The 26,544-nt window shown below is 44.3% G+C and overlaps 1 protein-coding gene across 1 annotated transcript in view; it reads left to right on the top strand.

Annotated features, from left to right (window-relative positions):
- Positions 1 to 24,705: 24,705 nt before the first annotated feature.
- The window catches only part of CRISPLD1 (cysteine rich secretory protein LCCL domain containing 1), a 162,455-nt gene continuing 160,616 nt past the window's right edge, over positions 24,706 to 26,544 (top strand). Inside the window, exon 1 of the mRNA XM_073550630.1 lies at positions 24,706 to 24,854. The gene's annotated coding sequence lies outside the window, so the exon portion shown is untranslated. The remainder of the gene's footprint in view (positions 24,855 to 26,544) is intronic.

Here is a 26,544-nt window from a genome sequence, read left to right as displayed (position 1 = left end):
CGTGACATCTCTCATTGAAGCTTATCGGGCCCGGTACCGAGTACCCCACAGCCCTGGGAGGGCGACCCAGATATAGCAAATGACAGTATGACAAAGAATAGCCACATTTTGTATGGATATGACTTAATTTGTTTTGCTAAACATATACAGTGGGGAAAAAAAGTATTTAGTAAGTCAGCAATAGTGCAAGTTCCACCACTTAAAAAGATGAGAGGCGTCTGTAATTTACATCATAGGTAGACCTCAACTATGGGAGACAAACTGAGAAAAAAAAATCCAGAAAATCACATTGTGTTTTTTTTTTCATTTTATTTGCATATTATGGTGGAAAATAAGTATTTGGTCAGAAACAAAATTTCATCTCAATACTTTGTGATATATCCTTTGTTGGCAATGACAGAGGTCAAACGTTTTCTGTAAGTCTTCACAAGGTTGCCACACACTGTTGTTGGTATGTTGGCCCATTCCTCCATGCAGATCTCCTCTAGAGCAGTGATGTTTTTGGCTTTTCGCTTGGCAACGCGGACTTTCAACTCCCTCCAAAGGTTTTCTATAGGGTTGAGATCTGGAGACTGGCTAGGCCACTCCAGGGCCTTGAAATGCTTCTTACGAAGCCACTCCTTCGCTGCCCTGGCGGTGTGCTTTGGATCATTGCCATGTTGAAAGACCCAGCCACGTTTCATCTTCAATGCCCTTGCTGATGGAAGGAGGTTTGCACTCAAAATCTCACGATACATGGCCCCATTCATTCTTTCATGTACCCGGATCAGTCGTCCTGGCCCCTTTGCAGAGAAACAGCCCCAAAGCATGATGTTTCCACCACCATGCTTTATAGTAGGTATGGTGTTTGATGGATGCAACTCAGTATTCTTTTTCCTCCAAACACGACAAGTTGTGTTTCTACCAAACAGTTCCAGTTTGGTTTCATCAGACCATAGGACATTCTCCCAAAACTCCTCTGGATCATCCAAATGCTCTCTAGCAAACTTCAGACGGGCCCGGACATGTACAGGCTTAGGCTACTTTCACACATCAGGTTTTCGGCGTCAGGCACGATCCGGCGTCGTGCCGGAATGCCGGATCCGGCAAATGTTTTGTAAAACCTGATGTGCCGGATCCGGTTTTCTGCCGGATCCGTCTTGTTCTTGACAGACAAAACCGGATCCGTCTCATCCGGTTCATCCGTTTTTCTATCCGTTTTTCGACGGATTACGCCGGATCTGGTTTTTAAAATTGACCCTTGTGGCCTTCCGAACGGGATTGGCTACTGGAAAACTATATATAGCATGTTCCTACAGCCCTTCTTTGACAGGTTGTAGAGGAGAAAGTGCAGGTTGGAGAGAAGAGCAAGTTACTGGCGAAGATGGATGTTGTCATTGGAAATATTACCACTAGAAGTTCTGTGACGGTTTCAGTAATGAGGGACAATTTTGCACTATACTTTATGTCACCTCAAGGCAGAGTACACTGGCAGGATGACAGAGTGTGAAAGATTTGTGCCCTAACCAAACTTGTGTACCTTCTGTTCCAACAGTATATACCTTTGCCAACCAAAGTTGGCTATCTTGTCATGGTCTTACTATTTTTAGCTTTAGGCCACAGGTGTGTACCTGGTTGTGTTTTATGCAAAGCATTTCACCTTTTAACAAAAGTTGTGTACATTGTTAGGAAATCACCAACAATAAACACAACTTTTCAAGTGAAATACTTTGCTTCAAACACAACCAGGAACACAACCAGGAACACAACTGTGGCAAAAAGCTAAAATTTACCCACAGTTATATACCTGGTTTTGAATACCTTTTTACCTTTTAAATACCCTGTATTTAACCTTTTTTTTAAACATATTTCGCCGCAGAAAGAAATGACAGACAACCAGTGTAAACAATAATTTAACTTTTATTTAAAATATTTTTTTTGTGTAAACTGTTTTTAAAGTTAAAAAAACTTTTTTAATAAAGGTTTGAAACCAACCAAATGGGCATTTTTATTACAAAAAAAAATAATAACTCGGTGTAGTGTGGGGTGGAAATACTGCTGGAGGGGCTGCGGGACACTTCGACAATGGGAGTGTGGAGAAAGGACTGGGATCGTGGTGGGGAAGGAACAGTTAGAGGTGATGGTGTGGAAAAAGCTACAGAATGGGTGGACATGTGGGAGGCAGAAGAGGTGGAGGGCGGTGGAGTGGAGGGTTGGGCAGGGACTGTAGGAGCAGATGATGTTGATGGAAAGTTGTATGGGGAAGGAGTTTGGTACGGGGAAGGAGTTTGGTATGGGGAAGGAGTTTGGTACGGGGCAGGTTGCTGGAAGTGGGGAGATGTCTGGTACTGTGGAGGTTGCTGGTACTGGGAAGGTTGCTGGTACTGGTGAGGTTGCTGGTATGTAATAGGAGGGGGAGGATGGAAAGTGGCTGGAGGGGGTGCAGATGTAATAGGAGGGGGAGGATGGAAAGTGGCTGGAGGGGGTGCAGATGTAATAGGAGGGGGAGGATGGAAAGTGGCTGGAGGGGGTGCAGGTGGAGGAACTACAGTGGTGGGAGGTGGAGGTTGGGAGGTAACCTGCTGTAGAGCACCGTGGCACGAATGCATTACATGCATCTGCTGGGTAGGAGATAGTGTTGCCATGCGCTCCACAACAGACCTGAAAAAGGTGTGGTTTGGCGAAGATCTTGCTTCTGAATGCATGGTTTGCAGAAGTGTCTTCACCTCCAGAATGCTGGAGTTGATCTGCTGAAAGCCTGCGGAGATTTGCTCTGACAAGACTTTTAGACAGTTCTGGAAAGATGCATTCAGATGCAAGAACTGTGGCGCATAACTCTTTTCTTGACCCCTCTGCCGCTGCCGCCCAGTACCCGCAGGTGTACTAGAGGTGGCAGGGGCAGAAGGGTGGGGTAAAGGGAAAGCGATCTCCTCACCAGCAGCTTCATGTAATGTAGGCGGCCACGATGCTCCTGTGCTGGTGGATGGGACAGATGGGTCGAATGTGTGGGAAGGCTGGGAAGGTGCAGATGTACCGGGGCGGTCGAAGTGTCCCTCGGTGCCGGTCTCCTCAGGGATCGCCTCAGAAGGGTCCAATCGTGCAGGCTCCCGAGTGCTGCTCACCATGCTGTGGAATAAAGAGAAAAAAAACAATTAAAATACTGACATGGTATGGCCCTGGCTGAAAAAAAAAAGTTACATCTAACATTTTTTTTCACATGTGGTGTGTAATATTTACCTTCTAGTGACCATTGTTTCCCGGAGGAACGACAGGGCTTGTGCGTACTTGTACTTGCTCCTGCGTCCTCCAGATCCACTCGGGGCCCGCATCTCTTTATTGAACTCCTTCTTGAAACGATCCCTCACAGACCGCCACCGATTCACAATTCTGTTCCCTGAAACGAGAAAGGAGTGGTTAGTATACAACATCAGTGTTTCACAAACTCCAGTCCTCATGGTCCCCAGGGGTCATGTTTTCAGGATTTCCATAGTAAATAGAAATCCTGAACACATGATCCGTGGGGACCACGAGGACTGGAGTTCGGGAAACACTGGTTTACATCAAGCAACCGGTACTGTATATACTTACGCTCTTTAATCTGGGCCCGAACATCGAGGTCCTCCCAGCGGCCCACAAGGAGCGAACAGATTTCCTCCCAGAGTCGTCGGGTAACGATAAGGTCAGCGTGGCGGCGGTCAGCCATATTCCAGAGCGTCTCCCTTTCTCTGACGAGATCGATGAGGTGGTCCACATCGAGTCCTCCATCCTCACCGTCAGAGTCGGAAGCACGCTGTGAAGGCTGTTAAAGAAAAAGACAAAAATAACATAATTAGCCTCCACAAAAGAAATGAAATAAAAAGTGCAAAAAAACAAAGCAAAAATATTTATACTTACACGCTGGTGACCGCCGCGTTGCTGTCGCCGACGACCCTGGGAGGCACTGCGAGGACCTCTTGGCCGAGCACCAGATCGGGAAGACTAGAGAAGAAAACAAAAAATGTTATGTCTTTGGATGTAGGCATTTGTTTGCTGTGTGTGGTCTGCAGAACATTGTTTTCTATGTGTTGTGTGTAGTGTGATGTTGTGTTTCTGCGTTTGATGCAAAAAACTTACCAATTGTGAGCCCACTCCAAGTGTCTGTCCACCCCTTCCTTCTTCTTCTGGGAGCTCCTCTTCATCTTGTGAATCCTGTTTTGAAATAAAAGGCAATGAATAGACATATATTACAGAGATGATGGATTTTGGAAATAAAAACTTACCGTCAAACGCTGACGATGCGAGGGAGGGCTCCCAGAAGATGATGTGCTGTCTTCCTGGTGGCCACACTCCATGCCTGTGGGTGGTGTTCCACCTGCTGCCATTGCTGCTGCTGCTGCTGCATCTATTGGGCGGCTGTTGAATAAAGAGAAACAAAGGGCCAATGAATATCTTGATATTCAATAGCCCTAGTTTGGAGGAATGGGGGATTTGATAATTACCATCTTTCATCTGCTGCTGGCCTCCCCTCCTCAGCATGTTCCATTTGCTGCTCCATTTGGGGTGGTGGTGGTGCTGATGGTGCTGCAGTGGTCTCCTGCCTTCTCCTGCTGTGCTTGGTTGCTTTCTTGGGTGGCATGTTGGGTGTGGCTGTGGGTCCCACTGTCTTGCTTTTATATATGTCTTGTGGGCAGAGCTACTGAGCATGCTCAGACCCAAAAAACCGGATCCGGCCACCGGATCCGGCTTTCGCCGGATCCGGCGCATTGCGGCGCTCATAGGCTTTCATTGTGTGAAAAAGCCGGACGCGCCGGATCCGGCGTGTCCGGCTTTTACGCCGGAGACAAAAAACGTTACAGTCTCCTTTTTTTCCAGACGCCGGATCGCGTCACATTGCCGGATCCGGCGAAAATCGGATGAAACGCATGGCCATCCGGCGCGATCCGGCGCAAATGCAAGTCAATGGGGGGGAAACCGGATCCGGCATTGCATTTCGCCGGATCCGGTTTCTGTCAAAAGCGCCGGATCGCGCCTGACGGCGAAAACCTGATGTGTGAAGGAGGCCTTAAGCAGTGGGACACGTCTGGCACTGCAGGATCTGAGTCCATGGTGGCGTAGTGTGTTACTTATGGTAGGCCTTGTTACATTGGTCCCAGCTCTCTGCAGTTCATTCACTAGGTCCCCCCGCGTGGTTCTGGGATTTTTGCTCACCGTTCTTGTGATCATTCTGACCCCACGGGGTGGGATTTTGCGTGGAGCACCAGATCGAGGGAGATTATCAGTGGTCTTGTATGTCTTCCATTTTCTAATTATTGCTCCCACAGTTGATTTCTTCACTCCAAGCTGGTTGGCTATTGCAGATTCAGTCTTCCCAGCCTGGTGCAGGGCTACAATTTTGTTTCTGGTGTCCTTTGACAGCTCTTTGGTCTTCACCATAGTGGAGTTTGGAGTCAGACTGTTTGAGGGTGTGCACAGGTGTCTTTTTATACTGATAACAAGTTTAAACAGGTGCCATTACTACAGGTAATGAGTGGAGGAAAGAGGAGACTCTTAAAGAAGAAGTTACAGGTCTGTGAGAGCCAGAAATCTTGATTGCTTGTTTCTGACCAAATACTTATTTTCCACCATAATATGCAAATAAAATGAAAAAAAACCAGACAATGTGATTTTCTGGATTTTTTTTTCTCAGTTTGTCTCCCATAGTTGAGGTCTACCTATGATGTAAATTACAGACGCCTCTCATCTTTTTAAGTGGTGGAACTTGCACTATTGCTGACTGACTAAATACTTTTTTTCCCCACTGTATTCTGAAATACAAGTAATATGTGAAAATCAACAAATCAAAAATACCACAAAAGGCAAAATTATTCTCTTAGGCTGGTATCACATTTGCTTCTGTGCGTGCAGCGTTGTATCCGCATAGATCCGCATGCGTCATGTGTACATATATTTAACATGGTGTACTTGCGGATGTGTACGCATGCATCATTTCGTGGTCTGCGGCGGGGTCCGATGAACACAACATTTGCATTTTTGAGACGTCAAAAATCCTTCAAATATGCGCAGGCATGCGGATGAGTGCATAAAAAAAAGCATTACTGTCTATGGGAACGCAGGTGTACTCAAGGACAGGCGTACGCTTGGGTTCAATACACATTCGTTATTCAGAATGAGCAGGTTCAGGATCTGCTTTATTCCACCCCCAAAACAAAGCTGTAGAAAATGAGGATGTGGGCACTGGAAGTACAGTACTCAGGGAAGGTGCCATGTTTTTTCATAATTTAATGTAAAAAAGAAAATAGTATAAAAAGATATTGTCCCCTAAGCTTGACTCAGTGGTGTGTATGTTTTTTTTCCCTGTATTAATGCAGCCACTGGGGGCTGCCATCTTACCTTTCTGGCTGCTGAACGACACTTTCCATGCTCATTTACGGCAGTCCCTGGGCATAAGGCGGCTCCGGACCCTATTTCTATCATTGCAGCAGCATCAGGAGTGAACTGGGCACGCCTCTGTGGGCAGCTCAATTCACAGCTGTAGGTGTGGCCAGGCGCCATCTTATTAGAGCCCAGTGCTTTCCTTTTAGCTCCATTTACACTCTATTGAAAGCCCTGGATGCTGTACTGTTCCAGCATAACGGCTTGAATGTTCACTCTGCACATAACAGCTGCAGGAGAGGAACCAGGACCAGCTGCTGCCCCTGCTCTTGCAAAACATAGGAGGAGCTGCTCCCTGCTGTTTCAAAACACTTGGCAATCTGCTGGACATCTAATCCTCTCCTGTGTGATACTGACTGCTGAGTCATGTATCTAATCCTCTCCAGTGTGATACTAACTGCTGAGCTGTGTATCTAATCCTCTCCTGTGTGATACTGTCTGCTGAGCCATGTGTCTAAAGGCCCCTTTACATTTAGCGATGCACCAGCGATCCCGACCACGAACGTCACAAAATCGGTGACGCTTTAGCGATATTGCTAGCCATATCGCTATGTGTAAAGCCCCCTTAAGCCTCTCCTGTGTGATACTGACTGCTGAGCTGTGTATCTAATCCTCTCCTGTGTGATACTGTCTGCTGAGCCGTGTATCTAATCCTATCCTGTGTGATACAGTCTGCTGATTCGTGTATCTAATCCTATCCCGTGTGATACTGACAGCTGAGCCGTGTATCTAATCCTCTTCTGTGTGATACTGACTGCTGAGCCAAGTATCTAATCCTATCCTGTGTGATGCTGCTGAGCTGTGTATCTAATCCTCTCTTGTGTGATACTGACTGCTGAGCGGTGTATCTTATCCTATCCTGTGTGATACAGTCTGCTGAGCCATGTATCTAATCCAATCCCGTGTGATACTGTCTGCTGAGCCGTGTATCTAATCTTATCCTGTGTGATACAGTCTGCTGAGCCGTGTATCTAATCCAATCCCGTGTGATACTGTCTGCTGAGCCGTGTATCTAATCCTCTCTTATGAGATACTGTCTGCTGAGCCATGTATCTAATCCTATCCTGTGTGATACTGACTGCTGAGCCGTGTATCTAATCCTATCCCGTGTGATACTGCTCTCCTGAAATACACTGTGCTGCTGTCACCCTGCTGGTTTTATGTGTGATCTACATGGTGGTATTGTGTATGATCTATATGGCGGTATTATGTGTGAAGTATATGGCGGTATTATATGAGAACACTATGGCAGTATTATCTGCTAAAAGGGGACCCATTCTAGGGTGGTTCTGGCTGAGCACCTGCACACGGGTCAGGGGTAATAGTTAGGTGCAGTCAGGGGAGGGCTGGTGAGGCAGCTGAAGAGACTTTACACGTGCTGCGCCAATTCTTTGGAATGCACTTCCCAGGTCAATACGATTAGTCCCCAATCCCCACAATTTTAAGCGAGCCCTGAAAACGCATTTATTCAGACTGGCCTACCGCCTCACACATTAACCTAATCTATCCCTGGGTGGCACAGTCAAAAGTTTTACCATAACCAGGATCCCGGCATCATGTTCCCACATGCTTTATGCATCCATTAGCCCTCTGTGTCTGTACTGATACACACTTAACATTATGGCTGGTCCATACAATCAGGGCAACTGTTACCACCCACCTTTCATGTCTACCTCTTTCATCATAGACTGTAAGCTTGCGAGCAGGGCCCTCATTCCTCTTGGTTTTTGTTATAATCTGTGTGATTATTATTATGCTGTAATGTCTATTGTCTGTACAAATCCCCTCTGAAATGTAAAGTGCTGCGGAATATGTCGGCGCTATAGAAATAAAATTTATTATTACTATAAGAGAGGGGTCTCATTTTTATCATTACTGTATGGCTCCATTCCCCCCAGCCTGCTTCCCAGGGTCATCCCGGACTGCGCCTGTCACCTCGCTTTCACACATCGCCAGGACAGGATCTGAGGAGGGGAATGGGGTCTTTGCATACAAAGTCTGGATCAGAACAGGCCATCAATCAGCAGAAATGGTTCCTGGATTTCTGTGGTGCTGTCACCCTGCTCCTCCCCCATATATCTGTGCCCCCCATAGACCAGCACACTGCTCTCGTGAAATACTCTGTGCTGCTGTCACCCTGCTCCCAGAATCCTTGCTGCCTGCCATCCTCAGTGACCGAAGACCCCATTCCTCTCCTCAGATCATGTCCTGGCGATGTGTGAAAGCGAGGCGACAGGGGCCAGATGTATGGTGGAAGGAGCAGGGCGACAGCAGCACAGAGTATTTCAGGAGAGCAGTGTGCTGGTCTATGGGGGGGCACCCTGTTCGGTGCCAGGGATTTTACATAGAGTGCTGTGTTTTATACACATGGATGGACCGTTTGCTTGTCTGTTCCACAGAAATCCAGGAAACATTTCTGCTGGTTGATGGCCTGTTCTGATCCAGACTTTACATGCAAAGACAATCAGTAACTTTGCAGGTCCCATCAAAATGGCTGCTCACTGTGTTCCTAAATGTCATCCCCTCTTTTCCCTTAGCAAACACACAGAAGGGGAGGAGAGGACTGACATCACATCCATGTCAGTAGATTCCGCCCATAATTACTGCAGGGCAGAAATGTGAGCTAGTTGTACACTAGGTTTTTGTGCCAAATTTCAGTAGCTGCTCCCCCTAGTGTTAACAAGTGGAAATGCCAAACTTTTTAAAATTATTTTTCATATTTTGCAAAATTAAAAACAAATGATAATATTTTTTAAGAAAATGTAAACATTAATTCTTTACATTTTTTCAATTGCTGAAAAAAAATGTTTTGGATGGCATCTTCCCTTTAAGCCTCTGGAAGCGATTGCTACTGCTTTTCTGCTCTGAAGACTGCTTTGCTGATCTGAAGACTCTGGATTTCACTCAAGATGTGAGTATAGAAACTATGAAAATGTCTGTATGTTTCTCTCACTGCATTCTGTACTCACTTCTGTCTCTCTTGCAGCATTCCTCAACAAATATGACCTCCAGTGAACAGCATACCTTCCAGAGCGGACAGGAGACTGATGAAGTGAGTACATTTCCTACTGATTGGCAACCATTGACTGTCAATATGACACACGTGGTAAAATCATGTATTTTTTTACAGAACAGTTCCAGTACTGCAGAGCAGGAGCAGACTCAGGCCCAAGTTCAGGTGGAAAGACGGCGTGTGAGTATTCTTGCTTGTTTTTGTTTCATTTAGTCTTTACAACCATATTAATGTGTTCCTTTGATTTTTAGGTTCCACATCGTGAAGCCACCATTGACAACGACCTCAAAATAACATTGGTGCAGGAGCGAGTTCCGTTATGGGACACCTGGGATTGGCTGCACTGGGACACAATGGTCATTCGGCGGCTATGGGGTGAAGTGGCCAGATCGTTCTTGGATGATTGATACCATGCCACGCCACAAGTCAGAAAGGATTTTGTAAGTATTGCAATGTGGTCTGACGTGAACCTGTGGTGCATTGTTTTACAATTTTCATTTTTTTTTCCTCCTTCACAGTGAAGAGAGTCAAAGTCCGGTGGCGTTTGATGAAGGATTGCTTCAATAAAAACATGAGAGAGGAGAGTCAGGTTTGAAGTGATGCTGCTCAAACTATTTCAAAATACAAGTTCCAACATAATCTCTCCCTCCTGAGGCCTGTGGTTGGTCATCGAACGTAAGTATTTTTGTGTTGTATTCCATTGTATAACATCTGAATTTTTCTTTTCCACAGGATATGTTGGCGCTTTAATTTTTTTTTTGTACTAATGTTTTTCATTTCTTTTTCAAACAAAACCTGGAGCAGCACCGCTGAACCTGGATCGTCCTCTGTTGGAGTGGCCACTCATCGAACAGCCACCAAACAGTCCCAGTCATCCACCAGTGATGCAGCAAGTGGGCAGGCTTCACAGACTGGAGAACAGGAAGCTGGTCCTTCAGGTTTTCCCCTGTCCCAGTCCTCTGCCACTGGTTTTTTTTGCTCTTCTCGCCAGTGACAGAAGGCTTGGAACAGGCCACTCATGCCCGAGTTTGTTTACATAAGCTCGGTCTTCCAGAATAGCCTAAAAGCTGTTGGAGACAGACTGGAAAGTGGGTTCGAGCATGTGAACTCACTTGTCAAGGAAGTTTAACCTACGATTTGACCACCTGGAAGCCGACCTTCAGAGACTGGCACATTTTTTTAATGCAATAGAGGAGGGCATGTTGGAAAGCCTTATGCCTGATGTCCAGCTGAATGTGATGCAGACCTGCCATGTTGCTTACAGCCAGGCTATGCAGACTTGGTACTTCCAGCAGCCACACATGGCATTTCTGGCTGTTCCACCACTATCCAGGTTCACCACCATGCCGAGTCCTGCTGCACACCTGCCTAAAGCCACCACCATGCCGATTCTTGCTGCACACCAGTCTACCTCCACCACCATGCCGAGTCCTGCTGCATGCCTGTCTACCTCCACCACCATGCCAAGTCCTGCTGCACACCAGTCTACCTCCACCACCAGGCCGAGTCCTGCTGCATACCAGTCTACCTCCACCACCATGCAGAGTACTGCTGCGCACCAGTCTACCTCTACCACCATGTCGAGCCCTGTTGTGCACCAGTCTACCTCCACCATGCCAAGTCCTGCTGCACACCAGCCTCAAGCCACCACTCCCACCCTCCCAAAGAAAAAAAGAAGCAAATAGAAGGCCAGTACCAGTTCAGCACAGCAAACCAAGAATACTAAGACCAGCAAACGTACCCCCAAATCTCTCCTGCCACCTCCACCCTCATCTTCCAATGTGTCTCTGTTATCTAATGTGTCTCTCCCTTCCAACGCTTCAAGTTCTAATCTGTCTACTTCCATCTTTGACCTCCCAGAGCCCACGCATTTTGTAGGCCCTTCCCCTGGAACCCCTTCATCATCCACACATGTTAGCCAATCATCCCAGCTCCACATACCCCATGTCCATAATATTTCACCCTCCCACATGCCCCAAAGCTAATTTTTTATTGTTAAATAAAAATTTGTTTTTGTTTGCACATTCACAGTCTTCTTTATCTCTGTATGCGCCATCGCCACACTTATGCACCATCGCTGCAAGCACACTTATGTGTATTGTATTGTTGAGGGAACTTGGAACAGGTGTTTCACTAGAGGTTTTTTATTATTAAAGTTAACAAACAGTACAGGAAAATTTTAACATTACAGGTAACATTACAGGTACATTTTAGCTGCTTAAACCATTTTGTCTTGCCATGCCAGATGTCTATTATCAGAAACAAAACACGCATTTATCCCTCATTTGGGCAACTTCCACGGAAGTCCTCAGAGGGTGATCTTGGTAATCACGCAATGTGGTAGTAACAGGTTCCTCTAGTTGTAATTTTGGTCGCTCTTTAGAAGGAATGTAGTTGTGCAAAGCAACACACGCTTTCACAACCTCATCAATAGTATCAATTTTTAGATTAATGGCTGTTCACAAAATGCGCCATTTAAAGACCAGCAATCCAAAGGCACACTCCACAGTTCTTCGTGCCCTTGTCAGTCGGTAGTTGAAAATCTTTTCTGCGTGATTTAAGTCCCGATTTGAGTAAGGTTTTAGAAGGTTGGCACACATTTGAATGCTTCATCCCCAACCAAAACAAACGGCATTCGCGGTGCTTCAGTGTTGGGAAGAGGTCGTGGCTGTGGGAAATTAAAATCATTTCCATATAAACGTTGGCCCATATCAGAGTTTTTAAAAGTCTCTGAGTAATTTCCTCGTCCAAATGAGCCAATGTCATCGGCCACAAATCTACAGTCAGCAACTGCAATTGCCATCAGAACAATAGAAAAGTATTTTTTATAATTAAAAAACTCGGATCCACTTCCAACTGGTTTCCTAATGCAAATGTGTTTGCCATCCACAGCCCCCAAATAGTTAGGAAAATTACAAATGTCCATAAATTTTTCAGCATTTTCCAGCCACAGTTCAGTTGTGGGTTGGGGAGGAATTCTGAATGCAGATCGTCACATAACGCACAGCACTTGTCTGCAACAATCCCAGAAAGGGTGGACACTCCAATCCGGAATTGGAAATGGAGAGATGATAATGTCTCTCCAGTAGCCACGAATCTGCGGAACAGAAAATGGGAAAAAAAAATCAGTACATAGCTTTTAGAAAAAAAACTGAAAAAAAAACAGTACATAGCTTTTAGAAAAAATGAAAAGAAAACAGTACATAGGTTTAAGAAAAAAATGGAATAAAAAATCAGTACATTGCTTTTCTTTTTCAAAATTACATACCTTAGGTTCATCAACAGACGTTCCTCAGCAGGAATTGCTCACCGTAGCTGTGTGTCGTGCCTGGTGATGGATCCTCGCATATGTTGCAGCAACTCATCAAAGCTATGTTCCAACATCCTCGTGTAGTCGTAAAACTTCTGAGGGTTTGCATGCAGCTTGGTGTACAAGACTCCATGGCTCTCTCCGACTTCAATAATGGGATGTTGCCAGTAGCGACGACGACGTCTTCTCTGTCTTTCTCTTTTTCCTTCTTCATAACAAGCAACAGCAAAGTCATAAGCCAAGTTCAAATCCAAATCCATATTACGATATAAGCTCTCTATGCGAAGATCCATCTTGCAGCAGGATACAACAGCAAAAGATGAGGATTTCATCTGTACAAGGGTCTATATAGAGAATTTCCATGAGACGCGTGCATTGGATGTGGCTTTTGTCAAGGAAATTCTACTGGAAAAGGATTGTCCTATCGAACGCATGCTCATAAATAACGCAAATGCATGCCAAAACGCATGCAAACGCAGCTTTTTTTTACGTCATGCATAAGATGGTGCGGATAAAAAATGCTGCGTTTGCATGCTTTTTCACATGCTTTTACGCATGCAGATGATACACTGTGCACATATATGCAAATGTGAACCTAGCCTTAGCTGTAACTAAAGGAATGTGGAGGATGCCTCCTTTTCCCAAGCTACATAATCTTGTTTTAGCCTCTAAATAAAATATCTCTGATAACAGTTTAATCTCTTCTATGGCTTCTATAAGCTTCCTCTTAACAGTTGTTAACATAATCCATATAAAACTGCTTTCCCATCACCTCCCAGCTCAATAAAGTTCCACCACCATGTTATACTGGTGGCATGATCTTATCACCCTGGAATGCTGTATTTGCTTTACACCAGACATAATAGGACCTGTATTGTCCAAAGAGTTTCACATTTGATCCATCTGTCCACAGAACTTTATTCAAAACTTTAGAAGGTCATTGATGTTCCTCTGGGACAGTATTGGTTTATTAACGCCTTGCTACTCTCTAATGAATTTCAGGCTTATTCTTCTTATTCAGAGGTAATGAACATTGACCCTTAGCTGAGGATACACAAGTTTGGCTTCCCTGTGGTTCAATGAAATGTCATAGCTGAAGGGATGACTCAACTCTAGGCAGTCTGAGTTATGCCAAGATTTTTTTTCTCTTTTTGGAATTTCTTTCAATCACACCATAGATTTTATAGATTTTTTTGCAGAACCAGTTTTTGTGATCTAGTTCACTGGTGTACTAAAGTATGATAGTAACTGACAAACAGGGTTTGTAGCAGCTATACAGCCCTTTCTGATGCACTTTCTATATACACTTTCAGGACCTTCTTCTATTAGCTAGAGCAGAGAATATTTTGGTTCTGATAAATACAGTGCAGCCAGGGTTTTGCTTTTTTTTTATTTTATTGTGATCCTTTTTTCCCACAACAGCCAGTGCAAAAAATGTATAACCATCAACTGTAAGATTCATAAGGTCCAGTTCATGTAGAGGAGTGCCATTATATGCATTGGCTTCATTATCACGATTATAAAAAGCCATGCTCAATCTGTTGCATTGATTATAAATTTGGATAATAAACTCAGGGATAATTCCGATTCTACTGTTTTACAAGTTGTATGACTGTTTGAATCCATTGTTACTTAGGTTTTCTGAACCCATGATGTGACCAAGGCAAACCAGTTCTGCCTGACCATGGACTTATCTGAAATCAACATACAATGCATACAGTACAACAATATAAATTGAATTATGAATGGTCACAGCCTTTATTCCTTTATTGACATTAATTTAAATTACAGTATGTAAGTATTATAGAGAAAACACAGAATATTGAAATCGAACAATTCTCTTAAAATTGAGTCCTTGCCAAACAGCTATTAAGTAGAACAGTCTTTGCTGGGTTGAGTCCCAGATAATCAGAAAAGCTATCTTGAAGCTCTTAGGGAATGCAGATCTCTCCAATGCAGGGCTTCCCCAAATCCTTAGAGATAGAAATGTCATCTTGATGCTCTTAGCGAATGCAGGTCTCTCCAACACAGGGCTTCCTTTCGTCTTAGTGATAAGGTCTCACGTGGCCTAGCCCAAAATGCTGTGTACTTGGTTGTCCTCATCGAGTCAGCTCATGTGAAGCCGATCAACATGTCTCTGAGTCACGAACAAAAGCTCCGTAGACGCATCGCCCTCTCCAGACTTTCTCCAAGGATTCACAGCTTCACTTCCACCTGGACTCTCTTTCAACTGCTCCTAACCACCCACAAACTGCCGAAAGCCCCCATTCTCCAATTTCAGCCTCTTGCTGCTGCCCTCTACTGGCTAGATCATATATTATATCACAAATCTTCAACAATACATTAAACTTTGATTAACCCTTACAAAAGCATCAGTCCCAAACCTGTAAACTACAGTGGATTAACCAGGGTAAATATATCAAAACAATCCAGACTATAACTTGTTTCCCACAGTCAGCCTTTAGAGGAGTCCAGTTCTTCAAAGCAGATCTCTTATTGCCCACAATACTTAATCTTTTTTTCTTACCACCATGGATTTTATCTTTTATATTATCAACTGATTGTGAAATACAGGCACATAATGTCCATTATACCAACCTAAATAAATAAAGCACACCAATTGTAGGGGAAACAATCAAATACAGAGTTTATTTAAATAATCACATCCCTTCTCTCTGTAAACCACAAGAGTGATTCCTGATACATAAAAAGGAACTAATAAGGAGGGTGGGCAGATTAAAATTGTTTTAGTCACAAAATGACTTCCTTTCTTATATAAACCCTTCTATAGTTCTACCCAGAATAGTGCATGCAATGGAAGACAACTCCGACACCGGTCGGACAAGCTGCACATTGAGCCAATCATATTTGCAGCTTGAGCATGTGATTTCCCATTTTTCAATTCTACCATCTCTGAACCCAGTGTTACAGACTTTCTCTACAATAGCGGTATTAAGAAAGAATTAATCTTCAATACCATGTAGATGCACGCCTGCCAGATGTAGAATGATCCCTTTTACAGAGAAAAATTCAAGTGAAAGAAGGTGGATTCAGCATCCAATAATGATCAGATCTATAGTAGAGGTCGAAACATTGCTGCTGTTTTTGTAATTGTGATGACATAGTTTAAATTAAATCAAGTTAGCAATGTTAGGTACACTGACATACTGTAGGTTGCATGGGCTGTTGAGCCATTATCTATGGCGCCCCCACAATATCTTCTCACTGTAACTTACAGTAGAATAGCTAGTTACTAACCTTTAAGCTAATAGGAGATGTCAATGTCAGAAAATACTCAAGAAGAACCCAGAGTGTGATTGTTCCAATTGTTTCTGAGCAAACCTAAAGTTGTCCTATTAGACCGTAATCTGGGGCTTGCCCATTATGAAAGTATTGGTGTTGTTGGTGGGCTGGAGGCTGGACTGTTATTGTCATTCATTAGAAAGTAGGCTGCAGGACAGAAAAAGAATGATAAGGAGATAATGGGTAGTGCATGATCTAATGTACTGTGAGGACCCATTGTGGGATGCCATTGTGATATCATCAAGGAGCAGAAAATAAGTTGATAAAGGGACTTGTTCCTTCTATAAAGGGTTATTCCCTCCAAACATCCTCCTGTAGAGTAGATGAGCTTTGGATAGATAGCTGTGTTTACCTGCTTCTTTACTGTGATTGCTGATATACAGTGCTCAGCAAAAATCAATATACCCATTTGAAAATATTTTAATCAATTTCTCATTGAGTACAAGAACAATTGGCAACAATCACTTTACCCTTTTCTTCAGAAATTCACAATTGGCCTTATATGTGTGTTTTGAATCATTGTCATGATGGAAAGGTGCACGTCTACCAAGAGTACAGAGTGATGGTAGCATATTCTTTTTCAAAATTGAGCAGTACATCTGTGAATTCATGATATTATCAATGAAATGTAGCTTCCCAACAGCAGCAGTAGTCATAAACCCCCACATAAGGACATTCCCTCCACCATGTTTCATGTAGGCACAATTAATTTTTCTTTGTTATCTTCAACTTTGCTACGCCATACAGTTTTGAAGCCATCGGTTATCACTCTAATCACTCCAGAGTACTTTTCTTTTCAGCATAGACCCTGGCAAATTGTATCTGTTTTTTTTGTGCATGGCCTTAAGGAGATGATTCTTTCATGGACAACACTTAAGCCCCCGTCACACACAGCGACCTCGCTAGCGAAATCGCTGCTGAGTCACAAGTATTGTGATGCAACAGCTATCTCACCAGCGAGATCGCTGTGTGTGACACTTACCAGCAACCGTCCCCCCTGCTGGGTATCGCTGATCGTCCTGCAATGGCAAGGACATTTTTTTGATCGCTGGTCTCCCGCTGGCTAGCACGCATCACTGCGCTGGTAACTAAGGTACACATCGGGTTTCTAAGCGGCGCACAGCGCTTAGAAACCCGATGTGTACCTTAGAAAAATATTCAGAATTGAGAGTCCTCAGTGGTTGATACCTTTTAATGGCTAACTGAAAAGATGGTAACACATTCCAAGCTTTCGAGACTACTCAGGTCTCTTCATCAGGCTAGACTAATACAAAATCTGAAGAGTCACATATTTATGCACAATGCAGCATAGAAAAAATGCAATGGATAAGACAAGTGACGTGAAGCAGAACTATCAATATGGGAGAGGGAGAAGCATAAATATTGGACCAGTTCATAGATAAGGAGCCGGATGTTTTATAGTCCTCTGATTGGGGTCTCCTAATGTGTTGTGATGCCTCCACAAGGTCTTACAAGCAAATTCCTTAATTGATGTAAAAAGACATAAATCCATGTGACACATTCATTCCAGCACTGAGAGTGTCAAAGGTCGTCATAAATTTATACTCCCAAACTCTTCTCTCTCTCTGAGACTTGAAATTACCTTTCAATACCAGTAATTTCATATCCATGTTGCTGTGATCAGGGATACAGAAATGTTTTGCCACAGGTAGATCCATTCTTTTTTCTCTTATTGTGTGACGATGAGCATTCATCCTTGTTCTAAGCTTTTGCCCTGTCTCCCCCACATACAGACCCCCAGTTGGACATTTAGTGCAAATAGTTAAATACACCACATTAGATGTAATGCAACTGACAGTACCTGGGATCTTGTAGTCCTGATCTGAGTTAGGGATCTTTATCTTGTCCGTGGTCATTATAAATGGACAGGTTTTACATTTTTTCTGGTTGCAAGGAAAGGTTCCTGTAGCTGTTGGAGAGGATGTGTACCTTAGTTACCAGTGCGCAGGGGCAGGGAGTTGGTAACCAAGGTACACATCGGGTTTCTAAGTGCCATGTGCCGCTTAGAAACCCGATGTGTACCTTGGTTACCAGCTCCCTGCACCAGCGTGCTGGCAACTAAGCGACGTGCGTCGCTTGTTACCAGCGTGTCGCTGGTGATGATCGCTGGTGAAGCTGCCTGTTTGGCAGCTCACCAGCGATCATGTAGCGACCCAACATCAATCCTGACAAGGTCATATCGTTGTCGGGATTGCTGGTGCGTCGCTATGTGTGACGGAACCCTTATTCATGGCACTCCTCTGCTGTGTACACCATATTGTAACACAGGAAACGCTAACCCGATTTGGTTTTCTACTTCTTTAGCTAACTGTAGTGAACTTGCTTTTTTATTTTCTTTAACCCTTCATATCAGAAGATGCTCCTGTTTAGGTTTTAGCTTCTGTGGTCGGCCTGGATTTCTGTGTGAGATAGCTGTGTTCTGACAAATAAGTAATGCTTTGTTGATCCTATTATAACCTTCACCTTTCTTGAGTAAATAAATTATTTTTTCTCAGATCTTGTGACATTTCTTTTCACTGTGTTGCCATTGTTGACAGCAAGAAATAAAAAGGGATATTCTTTCTTAAGTAACAATCTTTTTAAGTCAACTGTCTGCTGGACAACTGTTTAATGAATAATTAGACTTACCTGTGATTGAATTCTTCCATCTGTCAGCCATCACAATAAAGAAACAGAAAACCACAGTGATGTATCCAAAACTTGCCTAGTGCCAGTTACAGCATTACACATTACACAGGCTGAAGTTTTTCATCAGTCTGTATACTGGATATATGCAACAGACAAAACTGATCAACACTTGCTGACAAAATGACATAAATGTACAGGTGCAGGTTGTTAAAAATGCTTTGCACTAGCTTACAAACAGGTGCAACTGCAGTTTCAGTGCACCTATATGTGAATATTGAATATGTGAATTTTGAACAACATTACTACCATACAGACCAGGGTGGGCAATTAATTTTGTCTAGAGCCACTTGAGAGACTGTGATTGTTGTGGAGGGCCAAAACAACCAGCCAAATTCAATTCTCATTATTAGTGTTTTATATTAATCTTTATCACTTAATACTGAGCAGAATTAAAGAGAATCTGTCACCACATTTGACCTATCTAAACAAATAATATGGTCCTAGAGGCTATAACTGCTGAAAAACAGTCTAAGGCTAGTTTCACACTAGCGCTTTTGAGCGCAGCGACAGCCTGCGCACGGCCGCCGCTAAGCCCCACCACCTGCCGCGCCTCCGCCGCTAGCTCCGCCTACCGGCGCATGACGCTGCATGCGTCCTGCGTCCCCTATCTTTATCACTGGGGGTGCAGGCCGTGCGCAGTATGCGTTTGGCGGCGCATGCGCCTTTTTGACGGTGCACCGGCGCAACCAAACTGCAGCAGGTTGCGTTTGGCGCAGGTCGGCGCACCGTCAAAAAGGCGCATGCGCCGCCAAACGCATACTGCGCATGGCCTGCGCCCCCAGTGATAAAGATATGGGACGCATGCACTGTCATGCGCCGGTAGGCGGAGCTACCGGCGGAGGCGTAGCAGGGGGCAGGGCTTAGCGGCGGCTGTGCGCAGGCCGTCGCTGCGCTCAAAAGCGCTAGTGTGAAACTAGCCTTACCTGTGTGCCTCAGATCAGATGGCTTGCTGTTGATAAATCATCATTTATCACTTTATGTAATTAACCTCTTCCAGCTGATGGGGAAAATGCTGCCTGGAAGATAGTTCTGCCTCCAGAGATTATCTATATATATAAACGCCTTATCGTGTCTGTCTGCAACCGAAATCGCGGGCCGCTGATTGGTCGCGGCCGCCAGACTGCAACCAATCAGCGACAGGCGCAGCTGTTTGTAACGGAAAGTCATCGGCAGACACAGCAGGTCTTAATCTGTAAAAAAGAGAATCGCAGATGACGTCACTCTCGTGAGAGCGAGAAAGAAGACCGACGTCACTCTCGCGAGAGCGAGAAAGACCAACGTCATCAGTGGTCTAAGCCGCAAAGCATTACTGGGAACGCGAGGCCGGGTGCGTGGAAAGAAGACAGGAGGCCGTCGGAAGGTGAGAATAACTTTTTTTTTTTTAAATTATTTTTGTACAGGGCCGCGGCAGTGATTGGTCGCGGCTACAGGGCTGCGTTGCTGATTGGTCGTGGACAGAGGGCTGCAACGCTGATTGGTCGCGGCTACACGGAAAGAGGGGTGAGTGGACCATGCATACCAGGAACGGGGGGTGAGGGGACCATGCATACCAGGATTGGGGGGTGAGTGGACCATGCATACCAGGATAGGGGGTGAGGGGACTATGCATACCAGGATTGGGGGGTGAGGAGACCATGCATATCAGGATTGGGGGGTGAGGGGACCATGCATACCAGGATTGGGGGGTGAGGGGACCATGCATACCAGGATAGGGGGTTGAGGGGACCATGCATACCAGGATTGGGGGGTGAGGGGACCATGCATACCAAGAAAGGGGGGTGAGGGGACCATGCATACCAGGATAGGGGGTGAGGGGACCATGCATACCACGAAAGGGGGGTGAGGGTACCATGCATACCAGGAAAGGGGGGTGAGGAGACCATGCATATCAGGATTGGGGGTGAGGGGACCATGCATACCAGGATTGGGCGGTGAGAAGACCATGCATACCAGGACTGGGGGGTGAGGGGACAATGCATACCCCAAAAGGGGGGTAAGAGGACCATTCATACCACGATTGGGGGGTGAGGGGACCATGCATATCAGGAAAAGGGGGTGAGGGGACCATGCATACCAGGAAAGGTGGGTGAGGATACCATACATACCAGGATTGGGGGGTGAGAGGACCATACATACCAGGAAAGGGGGGTGACGGTGAGCATACATATCAGGATTGGGGTGTGAGAGGACCATGCATACCAAGAAAGGGGGGTAAGGGGTCCATGCATACCCTGAAAGGGGGGTAAGAGGACCATGCATACCAGGAAAGAGGGGTGAGAGGACCATGCATACCAGGATTGGGGGGTGAGAGGACCATGCCTTCAAGGATTGGGGGGTGAGGGGACCATGCATACACCGAAAGGGGAGTAAGAAGACCATGCATACCAGGAAAGAGAGGTGAGAGGACCATGCATACCCGGATTGGGGGGTGAGAGGACCATACATTCCAGGATTGAGGGGTCAGGGGACCATGCATACTAGGATAGGGGGTTGAGGGGTAGCATGCATATCAGGATTGGGGGTGAGAGAACCATACATATCAGGATTGGGGGTGAGAGAACCATACATATCAGGATTGGGGGGTGCATTATTGCATTATTATTAAAAATCTTCAAAAATAAACTGCATATATATTCTAGAATACCCGATGCGTTAGAATCGGGCCACCATCTAGTTATAAATAAAAGGGGGAGTTAAGGGTGTATTCCGATCTTCAAGACCTTATCCCAATACAGTGGGGCAAAAAAGTATTTAGTCAGTCAGCAATAGTGCAAGTTCCACCACTTAAAAATATGAGAGGCGTCTGTAATTTACATCATAGGTAGACCTCAACTATGGGAGACAAACTGAGAAAAAAAAATCCAGAAAATCACATTGTCTGTTTTTTTTTCATTTTATTTGCATATTATGGTGGAAAATAAGTATTTGGTCAGAAACAAGCAATCAAGATTTCTGGCTCTCACAGACCTGTAACTTCTTCTTTAAGAGTCTCCTCTTTCCTCCACTCATTACCTGTAGTAATGGCACCTGTTTAAACTTGTTATCAGTATAAAAAGACACCTGTGCACACCCTCAAACAGTCTGACTCCAAACTCCACTATGGTGAAGACCAAAGAGCTGTCAAAGGACACCAGAAACAAAATTGTAGCCCTGCACCAGGCTGGGAAGACTGAATCTGCAATAGCCAACCAGCTTGGAGTGAAGAAATCAACTGTGGGAGCAATAATTAGAAAATGGAAGACATACAAGACCACTGATAATCTCCCTCGATCTGGTGCTCCACGCAAAATCCCACCCCGTGGGGTCAGAATGATCATAAGAACGGTGAGCAAAAATCCCAGAACCACGCGGGGGGACCTAGTGAATGAACTGCAGAGAGCTGGGACCAATGTAACAAGGCCTACCATAAGTAACACACTACGCCACCATGGACTCAGATCCTGCAGTGCCAGACGTGTCCCACTGCTTAAGCCTGTACATGTCCGGGCCCGTCTGAAGTTTGCTAGAGAGCATTTGGATGATCCAGAGGAGTTTTGGGAGAATGTCCTATGGTCTGATGAAACCAAACTGGAACTGTTTGGTAGAAACACAACTTGTCATGTTTGGAGGAAAAAGAATACTGAGTTGCATCCATCAAACACCATACCTACTGTAAAGCATGGTGGTGGAAACATCATGCTTTGGGGCTGTTTCTCTGCAAAGGGGCCAGGACGACTGATCCGGGTACATGAAAGAATGAATGGGGCCATGTATCGTGAGATTTTGAGTGCAAACCTCCTTCCATCAGCAAGGGCATTGAAGATGAAACGTGGCTGGGTCTTTCAACATGACAATGATCCAAAGCACACCGCCAGGGCAACGAAGGAGTGGCTTCGTAAGAAGCATTTCAAGGTCCTGGAGTGGCCTAGCCAGTCTCCAGATCTCAACCCTATAGAAAACCTTTGGAGGGAGTTGAAAGTCCGTGTTGCCAAGCGAAAAGCCAAAAACATCACTGCTCTAGAGGAGATCTGCATGGAGGAATGGGCCAACATACCAACAACAGTGTGTGGCAACCTTGTGAAGACTTACAGAAAACGTTTGACCTCTGTCATTGCCAACAAAGGATATATCACAAAGTATTGAGATTTAATTTTGTTTCTGACCAAATACTTATTTTCCACCATAATATGCAAATAAAATGAAAAAAAAACAGACAATGTGATTTTCTGGATTTTTTTTTCTCAGTTTGTCTCACATAGTTGAGGTCTACCTATGATGTAAATTACAGACGCCTCTCATCTTTTTAAGTGGTGGAACTTGCACTATTGCTGACTGACTAAATACTTTTTTGCCCCACTGTATGTAGTAGGTGTAATAGTAATAATATTTGCAAATAACTCAAATTAGATATGTAGTATAGTTTTTCTGATTTGCTATGTCTCTTTCCTCATGTGCAGGCACTGCAGGACCTTAAATGGAATCTGTCACCCTATTTTTCGCCTATCAACTGCCGGCACCGCCATCAGGGGCTTATCTACAGCATTCTGTAATGCTGTAGATAAGCCCCTGATGTAACCTGAAAGATAAGAAAGAGGAGTTATATTATACTCATCGGGGGGGACGGTCCGGTCTTGGTCCGATGGGTGTTGCGGTCTGGCGCCTCCCTTCTTCTAATGGTGATGTCTCTTTCTTTGCTGCCTGTCGTGGCTCCTGTGCCTGCGCAGAGCCATGACAGGCAGCAAAGAAGAGGACGTCACCTTTAGAAGATGGGAGGTGCCGTTCCGGACTGCGACACCCATCGGACCGGACCGAACGCCAGGGTGAGTATTTTCTTATCTTTCAGGTTACATCAGGGGCTTATCTACAGCATTACAGAATGCTGTAGATAAGCCCCTGATGGCAGTGGCGGCAGCTGATAGACCAAAAATGGGGTGACAGATCCCCTTTAAGTATCCATGGTTATGACCACTGATATTGTGACAGTTGCTGTTAGCTAGCTGCTAGTGGTCATAACCATGGATACCTAAGCTACTGCAATGCCTGCACATGAGGAAAGAGACATAAGGAATCAGAAAAACTATACTACATTTCTAATTGGAGGTGTTTGCTAATATTGTTATTATTACATCTACTACATGTTGGGATAGAATCTTGGAGATGGGAATACCTCTTTAACATATACTATGTTACTTTTGCTTTGCATTGCTGGGGTCTTGGGTTCATGGCTGTTCGACAGCCGCAACATTTGCAAGGATTACCTAACAAACAGAATCCCTGCATATTATGTGGCTGTCGAACAGCCGCGAGACATGCAGCCACGGCGACTCGAGCATTATATTCGGCATGCTCGAATACACTCTATTAGCACACGAGCATGCTCGCTCGTGGCTAATTGTGACCCAATGTGGACAGTGATGATGCCTGTACAGTGCTGTGGAATTAAAGGCCCTATGTGTGTAAAATAAATAATAAATAAAATGGGCCAAAATTACTCGCAAAAGTCTATTAGTCGCTAAAATTCACCGACAGTGCACGTCGCCATCTGTGTGCTGTACAAGATTAACAACACTGCAATGAGTAGGAGAAGGTTACTAATTTAATAATTTGTTTTCCTACAAGAAAATCACAGACAAAACTGATGGTAAAGACTGACCAAATGTCAATGAAAATCTGATCCAAATCACTGATAAAAATCGGTCCGTGTTTTTGTGTACGAGAAAAATCACTGATGTTCGAATGAGTCCTAGATGCAGAAAAACTTTATTTTTTACATCTATTTTTGTCTGTGAAGTTAAAATAACGTTAAACTATTTCCTGCAAACGAGATCACATCCACGATCCTGTCATTCCCAAGCAAGTACCTCTATTTCTGTGCAGAAACTACCAGTATTAATCGTGTGCTCGCAGCATATTCGACCACCCACCTGAACACTTGCACAAAAAGCACAGGACAATCAAGACGAAAGAGGGGGTAGAGCCCAATGCACTTTCATCAGACTCCTCCTCTATAGCTAGGATCTGCTTTGAAAGCCCCGCTCTCTGATCTGGTGCTATTACTGAGTGACAAGCTCTGCTGCAAGTGCTTTATCCCCAGCACAGAGAGCCCCTGGTACTAAGCCTCTGCTCAGCCCTGGACTTCCCAGCCAAGCAGTAAGTATACATTCAACACATAGTTAGTCTTCTATTTTCTGCTTTTTACTGTACAAGGCTATGGCTGTGCTATACTCCGCTTCTTCTGAATGTATGGGGCTATACTCAGGAGCATGTGACTGTATGGGACTTGTCTATAACTGTGGACTTCATACTTGGATACGATATTATTTCTGGATTGCATGTGTGAACTTTGCAATAGTTGTGGGAGATTTCCTACAAAGGCGCGGAGAAAGTATGCAGACGGAATTCATTGAATTCTTGAAAGTTGTATATAAACAGTTCTGCTCTCATCGGTTCTCCTCCGAGCAGCTGAATCTATGCACTCAGCATTTTGTGGTTGGGTCGTACATTGCAGCGTTTGGCACTCTAGTCTTATTGCTTACAAGACAAGTACAGAAAGTTATGTTGACCTAAAACTGGCAGAATAAGTCCCAGTCAAGATCCCATCGGTCACTGTACACCTCAAATGGCCACTATTGTCTGTACTATTGTCCAATTTGCCATGGCCGCAATGAGGGGGGGCAAGATTATTTCTGTAGGATATGATCAAAATATATAACTGCACAACAGAAAAAACCCAAATAAGCGAGAAAATGCAAAATGACTGGCAGATTCAAGCCGTTGATTGCTATATTCTTGTTACACATGATGATACTTCTTCTTGTTACATCGGTTTAATAGTTTTGACAAGATATTGACAAGTGCAGAAGCACAAATTAGGGAAGATTTTTTGCAGGACTTTCTTCAGCTTGTTTCATTCATTTGAATGGGACTTGCAGAAATCTATGTTCATGCTGCTGATCCAGCAGAAACAACTGAGTTCACATGAATGGGATTGGTTTCACAGTCATGGAAAACTCTACAATGATTGTGTTATATTGGTTTACCTGAGCCAACAGAAAGTCAATCAGGAAGATCAAGACTAGAAAGTAATCAAGCGTTTCACCCGTGGTGGATACATTGTAACTTCTAGGTTTAAATGACTGTCATAAGTTTGTACAGTATATACAATAGAGGAGGTACAGGAAGTGCAATGTAAGAATTGTCAAAATGCCAAAATGTATAATTACAATATTTACACACAGAAATTTAAATGTATAGAAAGTGTGAAAAGCAAATCATTGTGTTAAAAATAAAGTAGGGCTGAGTTTGCAGTTGGCACATGTGAAACTTCTCCAAAAGACCAACTTCCGGAGAAGAGCACTCCACTATCTAGAGCACATTGCCTGGGACAGATTTTCAGCTTTTCCATACATACGTAAAGGACAACTTTGAGAAGTTCTCTCTTCAGAGCATTTTCTGGTGTCTTAAAATAGGTTTCGCTTAATTTCATTAAGAAGTCGTACACATGGTACACAGATTTACATAGGACTGCATGGATACATCGGGCATTGCCTTTTCTCAGACAGTTATCGATGGTTATTCTTATTCTAAGTTGTAATGTATGGGTTAAATAGTGGTGTTGGAGTAATTTTATCTTACTAGTTAACATGATGCTATACAGATGCTAAAGAGGACCCTGATGAAGGGGGTAAGCTGCAGTATCGAGAATTCCTGGCTGACCTGGATAAGTCACCCATTGATTGGTTATCTCTAGAGAACAAAATGCTGTTAGTTTTGATGAACCCTGAATTTTAGTACATTCATTTACTAAGTTCATGAGTTTGTGCTATGAGAGTTGTTCCCT

Source organism: Dendrobates tinctorius, unplaced genomic scaffold (genome assembly GCF_039654945.1).
Source record: "Dendrobates tinctorius isolate UK_male_01 unplaced genomic scaffold, ASM3965494v1 ptg000165l, whole genome shotgun sequence".
Taxonomy (NCBI): domain Eukaryota; kingdom Metazoa; phylum Chordata; class Amphibia; order Anura; family Dendrobatidae; genus Dendrobates; species Dendrobates tinctorius.
This window is presented reverse-complemented; position numbering and strand designations above follow the sequence as displayed.